Below are 8,748 nucleotides of genomic sequence, written 5' to 3'. Positions count from 1 at the left end.
TCCAGAAGGCAAGGTCAGTACAGGTGCATCAAAGCGGTGACCGCGAGACTGCAAAACAGCTTCTATCTCAAGGCCATCAGACTGTTAAACAGCCATCACTAACATTGAGTGGCTGCTGCCAACATACTGACTCAACTCCACCCACTTTAATAATGGAAAAATTGATGTAATCAATTTATCACTAGCACTTTATATTATATAATGTTTACTTACCCTACATTACTCATCTCTTATGTATATACTGTACGCTATACCATCTACTGCATCTTGCCATCTTGATGTAATGTATCACTAGCCACTTTAAACAATGTCACTTCATATAATGTTTTCATACCCTGCATTACTCATCTCATATGTATATACTGTACTCTATACCATCTACTGCATCTTGCCTATGCCGTTCGGCCATCACTCATTTATATATTTTTATGAGATGTCGAGAGATGAGTTTGGATTGGTCTGCCATGCAGCTAGCTTCTGTCTATAAAATGAGCTGGTCAGTATGTGTAGGTAATCCTTTCTGAAGCTTCTTTTTTGAAAGATGTCACGTAGTAGAACTGCAAAAGTGTTGCTCTCCACTTTGTAAAGGACCGAGTTTTGAAATCAGTGGGATGCCCAGTGGAATTAGAGTATGATAGCTAAGGAGAAAATTCTTGCATTTGATTGCAAAGGGAATCGAAAAGAGGGAATCGAAAGAGAACACACAGGAGGCTGTCGTATAAAATGCCTGTCTCTGTATTACCTTCAAACTAAGGGCAACCATGGCATCCGTGACAGAGAGGGAGAAACGTCCATCCATATATATGGGTAAGATCGTCTAGCTAGCTACATTTTCAGATAATATACTTTTCTAATTTGTCAGAAAGTCATTTTATTTTCAAGTTAAAGCATACTGTTAGCTAGCAAGCTAACATTAGCTGGCTGACTCGCTAGCTAACGTTACATGTTTGATCTGTGTTTGACCTTCTGGCCACTCTACCATAAAGGCCTGATTGGTGGAGTGCTGCAGAGTTGGTTGTCCTTCTGGGAGGTTCTCCCATCTCCACAGAGGAACTCTGGAGCTCTCTCAGAGTGACCATCGGGTTCTTGGTCACCTCCTTGACCAAGGCCCTTCTTCCCCGATTGCTTTGTTTGGCTGGGCAGCCAGCTCTAAGAAGAGTCTTGGTGTTTCCAAACTTCTTCCATTTAAGAATGATGGAGGCCACAGTGTTCCTTGGGACCTTCAATGCTGCAGAAATGTTTTGGTACCCTTCCCCAGATCTGTGCCTCGACATAATCCTGTATCGGAGCTCTGCAGACAATTCCTTCGGCCTCATGGCTTGTAAAAATGTAAAAAACACAATTTCAAATTTTGCTACTTAAGACCGAATCGAGCCGGTCGGTCACATATCCAAAACAGAGAAATATGTGGTTTTATTCCTTAATTCATAACCATAGTAACCCATATTAAGCGTGTAAAGAATATATGATTTGAGATGAGTAAATTGACTTTACATGGATGAGCGCTATTGGAATATAAATAGTATATTGGCAGCAGAGATATCCCGGAATGTGAACAGACATCTGTATATTATGCATACACTGTTACAGCATACTGCTTAAGATGCACCACACTACAGGTTTCTTAGGCTGCCTAATATTTGGAGCATAATCAAGTGTAACAGCAATTAAGCACAGTTTACCTTGAGCCAGATAAGACTGCTACGTTCCACATTCCAAGACAGCAATTTTCCGTTAGAGTACACTGTGACCAATCATTGATTAGAGTCGTATGTATGCCTCCTCCAATTTCTACCTGGTCACACATTCCAATCCCTTAATCAGGGCTACGTCCCAAATGTCACCATATTCCCTATTTAATGCACTCGTTTTGACCAGAGACCTATCAAAAGTTGTGCACTAAATAGGGAATATGGTGCCATTTGGGACACAGCCCTGTCTGGGCTGGGATTCATATTTCTCTGCTCTTGGGGTGGTTAATTACTTTATCTTGAAGGATGATGTAGCTATAGATACAATGGGTATACATGTTTGTGATTCATTGTAGCATTTAGTGTGGAAAAACAGTTTATTCGTTTTGATCAATATCGTAAGAGTTTTGTTCAGATTTCAGTCTTTGAATAAGGGACATATTGTTTCTTTGCAGACTGTTTTGATGAACACAGCTTGCAGGTGTGTAGTTCCAGCTCCTTATCAGGTGTATAGTTCCAGCTCCTTATCAGGTGTGTAGTTCCAGCTCCTTATCAGGTGTGTAGTTCCAGCTCCTTATCAGGTGTTTAGTTCCAGCTCCTTATCAGGTGTGTAGTTCCAGCTCCTTGTCAGGTGTGCAGTTCCAGCTCCTTATCAGGTGTTTAGTTCCAGCTCCTTATCAGGTGTTTAGTTCCAGCTCCTTATCAGGTGTGAGTTCCATCTACTTATCAGGTTTGTAGTTTCATGTGTGTAGTTCCAGCTCCTTATCAGGTGTTTAGTTCCAGCTCCTTATCAGGTGTGCAGTTCCAGCTCCTTATCAGGTGTTTAGTTCCAGCTCCTTATCAGGTGTGTAGTTCCAGCTCCTTATCAGGTGTGAGTTCCATCTACTTATCAGGTTTGTAGTTTCAGGTGTGTAGTTCCAGCTCCTTATCAGGTGTGTAGTTCCAGCTCCTTATCAGGTGTGAGTTCCATCTACTTATCAGGTTTGTAGTTTCAGGTGTGTAGTTCCAGCTCCTTATCAGGTGTGCAGTTCCAGCTCCTTATCAGATTTGTAGTTCCAGCTCCTTATCGAATCTGGTCTCAGAGCATTTCATATTATTCTGTACATCCGCGACCCTACATTTAGTATGATGTGTTACGTTTTGTATTGTATGTATTAATTTGTGGATGTCCATCACCCATTTCTTACGATATGTAACAAATTACAATTCGTATTATATGTCATGAATTTGGTAAACTTACAATATATTATGAATTGCTAAATGTATGATATGTTATGAATTCTAGCTAGTTGGCTAAGTGTCTAACATTAGCTTGGGGTTAGGGTTATGGGTTAGAGTTAAGGTCAAGGTTAGGGTTATGTGAAGGGTTAGCTAAAAGGGCTAAGGTTAGGGTTATGGGTGTGTAGTTCCATCACTTTATCAGGTTTGTAGTTCCAGCTCCTTATCAGGTGTTGTGACTATCTCCTACTATACTGAATAATGATATTAATCTGTGATGTTTCTACCCATTAGTAACTATTAACCTTCCTGTCAGTTTAGCTCCGTCCAGTACCTGTCAGTTTAGCTCCGTCCAGTACCTGTCAGTTTAGCTCCGTCCAGTACCCGTCAGTTTAGCTCTGTCCAGTACCTGTCAGTTTAGCTCTGTCCAGTACCTGTCAGTTTAGCTCCCTCCAGTACCTAGTTAATGCTTTGGAAATGGTATAATAAATACATTTTTTCCTGATATTTTCATACAGGAGCCTTTGTACTCAAACAGAGGTATCATTCTGCCTACAAAATACCTAAAAACTCAGTTTGAATGGCCAGCTGCAACCAAGGCTTGAATAATTTGACTCCTGAATGTTCTTTCATTTTTGATAGCTGTTATTTTCCCTCTTACTCCCTCAGTTTCCCATGATACTGGTATATGTTTTGCAGGAGAGACATTAGTGCTGTGTTTTATATTCAGCTGCTCTATCTTACAGCATCCCCAGTCATTTTCTGCTGGGAGAAAAGGAACTGGGCAGAGAGGGCCCCGGGTATTGTGTGTGTCTGTGTGTGTGTGTGTGTGTGTGTGTGTGTGTGTGTGTGTGTGTGTGTGTGTGTGTAGTCAAAAAATATAGAGGGTGAACAAATGTGAATGATGTTGAAGGCTAGTGATGAAGATGCATCTAGTGACTTGCAGGCACTGAGGCCCAGCGTGATGACTCAATCGCGATTCATGGCATTGTCAAGATGGCTGACCATTTGTTGGCTATCACAAGAGTCGAAACACACCTTATCCGTGACTTCTCAGAGCACGGACAGCGCACGGACACTTGAATGACTAAATGAATGTTACTGTGTGAATGAAATTGTCTTGTTTGGATTGTTTCAAGAGCTGCAATTAGTTTTTCTTGTATTGTATGAGTTATGGATTTATTTTTACAGAGTTACTGTGTTAATCTGTTTGTTGGATGATGGTCGGTTCAAACACATATGTGCGCTCCTATCATTTAGATAAGAGTTGTGATGATTAGGTTCAAGAATGCATGTGGCATGTTTATGCCTTTTGTTTATTGTTTTGGTCAAACAAAGTGATGTTAATTATCTCCCGCTCACATATTTTCATACCGCAGCTGGCTTTCTGTCCGACTCCCACCCTCTGCCCGAAAGAAGTGGTCCCAAACTCAACCGCAACCCTTGCATTTTCTCTGGAGCTATTTTTATAGCCTACTTTTTAGGAGTGGGAAGATTTTTAGATTAAGAAATATGGGTGATCAATATTTATTAAAGACAATGTAGTAAACTACAAACTACAGCTAATAATATTTAGGAAGTACATTTCCTTGGAAAGATAACTGCCCCGACTCTATTTAATTGAGACCACAAGCACACCTGATCTCGCAGGTATGGCTACTGAACTTGAAGCAGCAAGAATGATGACAGTGATACTTGCTAGTTTTGGATATAAGATATAGTTTACCTTTTAGGAGGACGATTTGAATTCAGAGACAAATAAATGGGTAATAATTGTTGTATTTGTATTTATTTATTTTTTATTTATTATGGATCCCCATTAGCTGCTACTCTTCCTGGGGTCCGGCAGAATTAAGGCAGTTATACAATTTAAAAAAACATTACAATACATTCATTACAGAATTCAAAACACACTGTGTGACCTCAAGCCCATCTTACTTATTGAAAATGAAAAGTGCCTTTTCCTTTTCAATGATGATCACATTTTCTGATTGCACCTTGACTCACTTTGGTTGAGCGCCCTCCACTTCTTTCCGTTATCAATATTTATTTAGACACTGTAGTAAACCACAGTCTAATCATATTTACATTACATTTTTTTAAAGTTAATTTCATATTTACGTTAACTGCCATGCGATTCCCAGCCCATGTAGGCAGACTACTCTATTTTAATGAGACCACACATACTAGGTACACTTGAACTTGCACGCCCAACTAGGAGACGAGAGGTAGGTAACTGAAGATGAAGCAGCGAATTCTGAGTGTGTGAATAATGCCAAAAATATGTGGTTTCAATACAATAGATAGGCGTAGGCTAAGCATACAAAGCAGAAAGATTAACATTTCCAAATAATCTGCGGGACAACCAAAATATCTCCTGGTATAGGTGTCTTTACACTATAGTGTGTTTTTTATACTTTTATACTAAAGATATTTCAGCCAGGTCACCTGTGATACAAGTCAGTATTGGACATCCACCCATGTCTGAGGACGTAGGGAGATGATGTAGAAACCGGCCACTAGGGGCAACAGTGAGCACAGTTACGTTTAAGTAGGTTTGGGATTTGCTAGATCATTGTGGACGGGGATGGTGGATGAGCATAAGCATCTGATTCCAAAGTCTGCAAGTTCAAATTCAGCGATAGAAAGTTGTTTTTGAGATTTTTGCTTTAAGCATATCCCAAACCTTAACCCTTACCTTAACCATTCGGAGTTAATGCCTAAACTTAACCTTAAACACTTTAACATTTTACATTTGCAACAACTTCGAAATTGGATGTTTAAGAAACATGGATGAACGTCTAATTCTGACGCAAGACTGTGGAAAGATAGTTTTTACACTGCTGCTACTCGCTGTTTATTATCTATGCATAGTCACTTTACCTGTACCTAAATGTACAAATTACCTCAATTACCTCAACTAACTTGTACCTCTGCACATTGTACCGTTAACCTCTGCATAGCCTCGTTATTGTTATTTTATTGTGTTACTTTTTTTTTTACTTTAGTTTATTTAGTAAATATTTTCGTAACTCAATTTTCTTAACTGCATTTTAAGTAAGCATTTCACGGTTAGGTTGTATTCGGCGCATGTGACAAATACAATTTGTTTAGATTTTTTTTATTTTATTTGTATTGTGTTGTCACGACTTCGGCAGAAGTCTTATTGCCTCGGTCTTATTGCCAGGACCGGGCGAGGGAGTGGGCGGCGTTCGTGCCCTGGGCAGAGATGGCCCAGAACTCGTTCTGCCACTCCTCCACTAATCTCTCTCCCTTTCAGTGTGTGTTGGGGTATCAGCCGGTTCTGGCCCCTTGGCATCAGAGTCAGACCGAGGCTCCTGCGGTGGACGACTGGTTCCGGCGCCAGAAAGTTGGCGCAGATCGTCACCGCAGTGAGGCCCCGGAGTTCGCCCTGGGGGACAGGGTCTGGCTCTCGACCCGAAACCTGCCCATCCGCCTGCCCTGCCGGAAGCTGGGTCTGTGGTTTGTGGGGCCGTTTAAAGTCCTGAGGAGAGAGAACGAGGTATGTTATAGGTTAAAGCTTCCCCCCATTACCGCATTAACACCTCGTTCCATGTCTCTCCTCAGGCCGGTGGTGGCTGGCCCGCTCCAGGAGGCTGAGGTGCGGGAGGTTCCTCCGCCCCCTCTGGACATTGAGGGGGCCCAGGCGTACTCCGTTCGATCCATCCTGGATTCGAGACGTCGGGCGAGGGGCCTTCAGTACCTCGTGGACTGGGAGGGGTACGGTCCGAAGAGGAGATGCTGGGTTCCGGTGGAGGATGTGTTAGATCCTTCCCTGCTGTGAGAGTTCCATCGTCTCCATCCGGATCGCCCTGCACCTCGTCCTCCGGGTCGTCCACAAGGCCGGTGTCGACGCGCTGCTGGAGCCTCACGTCGGGGGGGGGGGGGTGTACTGTCATGACTTCTACCGAAGTCGATGCCCCTCCTTGTTCTGGTGGTGCTCGGCGGTCGACGTCACCGGTCTTCTAGCCATCATTGATCCATTTTTCATTTTCCATTGGCTTTGTCTTGTCTTCCTACACACCTGGTTCCAATCCCATTCATTACATGTTGTATATTTAACCCTTTGTTTTCCCTCATGTCCTTGTCAGAGATTGTTTGTTTGTTGTTATGTGCTTGTGTTATTGAATTGGTGGGCGACGGTTTATTTTACCCATGTTTATTTTATTTATGTACGTTGGTTTTGGAGTTTGTTTTTATTTTTATTAAACTACTCCAGTTACACCGGGTTCGTTTCTCCTGCGCCTGACTTCCCTGCCACCTACACACACATGACAATGACATGTGTATTGTGCATTGTGTCATGTATTGGAATTTGCATAGTATTGTGTAATGTATTTTGTACTGTATTTTGCATTGTGTATTGTATTACATAATGTTATGTATACTATGCATTTTAGTTGTTGTGTTTTGTTTCCTGTTTGGACCCCAGGAAGAGTAGCCACTGCCTTGAGAGGCTAGTTGGGCATCCTAATAAAATACTATACTATTCTTATTGCATAACTGTAATACATCTGATTACTTTAAAATGGATACGAACAGTAGTTCTCATATTTCTGAGTAATATTCCTTTCATTATTATTTGATGTATGTTCTAGTGGTAAATGTTATTCACAATACACATAGCACATGCTTGGCTTCTAACTGTGCAGCTCTGAGATAAGGTTAACTCAATCATTTAATGCTGGGAATATATCACATTGTAACGGGTGTCGTAAGGATCAGACCAAAACGCAGCGGGAACGTGTATACTCATTTTTTTAATGTGAAGAAGGAAAAACAAACAAAACATGTATACAAAAAACAACGAACGACACTAACAGTCCTATCAGGTGCTCAGACACTAAACAGGAAACAACTACCCACAAATACCATAGAAAAACCACCCTCTTAAATAAGACCTTCAATTAGAAGCAACGAGGAGCAGCTGCTTCCAATTGAAGGTCAACCCCATTAACTAAACATAGACATAGAACGACTAGAACTAACATAGAAATAAACTAACAAGAACATAGCCCAAAAACCCCGGAACACTCTAAACAAACACCCCTCTTACATAATAACATAACCCAACAAACCCCGAACCACATAAAACAAACACCCCCTGCCACGTCCTGACCAAACTCCAATAACAAATAACCCCTTTACTGGTCAGAACGTGACACACATTATAAAATATTACCTACATGGGTCTGTAGCATTTAATGGAAATTGAGTCAGATTGAATATTATATTATGGTCGTATTCAGGGACTGATTAATGTAGGGCCTTACAATGGCTGGAGCCCCTGGGTCCTTGCCTGTAGACAGAAAAAGTGGGAACATTTGTAATTAAAAATAAATATCCAACCACAGGAGAATACTCTCAATGTTCAAAATACACCAGAGAGCATAATTAACCACATAGGATCAATAGTTTATGAAAAAATAACTGTAGATGAAGTTTTATCACAAGCACATACAGGTAACTGCCAAAATAAAGTGTCTTCATTGAGTGTTGGGTCACCACGAGCTGCCAGAACAGCTGCAATGCACCTTGCCATAGATTCTACAAGTGGACCAAACTATGCCAGGAAAATGCAACTCACATCATAACATATTCCTCATATCCCTCATTTACGCAAGCGTTTCCTTTATTTTGGCAGTTACCGTTAAGCCTACAGTCAGGAAGGCCGCAATTTGGGCAGCATGTGCGCCAAATATACAGCTTGCTGCATTGTGGCCATAGACATATAATCCATGGAAGAGTTTTGGAACCTCTTACAATTTGAATTGTTAAAGTCGAACACTAGCAATCACTGCCAATCTGACGTGAATGG

General features: G+C 41.4%; 1 long non-coding RNA gene across 1 annotated transcript in view; it reads right to left on the bottom strand.

The window, feature by feature from the left end:
* Positions 1–7,780: 7,780 nt before the first annotated feature.
* Positions 7,781–8,748, bottom strand: part of LOC106568374 (uncharacterized) — a 113,821-nt gene continuing 112,853 nt past the window's right edge. Inside the window, exon 3 of the long non-coding RNA XR_001320274.3 lies at positions 7,781–8,229. This is a non-coding gene — a long non-coding RNA (uncharacterized LOC106568374). The remainder of the gene's footprint in view (positions 8,230–8,748) is intronic.

The sequence above is a fragment of the Salmo salar genome, chromosome 13 (assembly GCF_965601325.2).
Source record: "Salmo salar chromosome 13, fSalSal1, whole genome shotgun sequence".
NCBI classification, from domain to species: domain Eukaryota; kingdom Metazoa; phylum Chordata; class Actinopteri; order Salmoniformes; family Salmonidae; genus Salmo; species Salmo salar.
The sequence above is the reverse complement of the archived record's forward strand: the minus strand, read 5'-3'. Positions and strand labels throughout refer to the sequence as shown.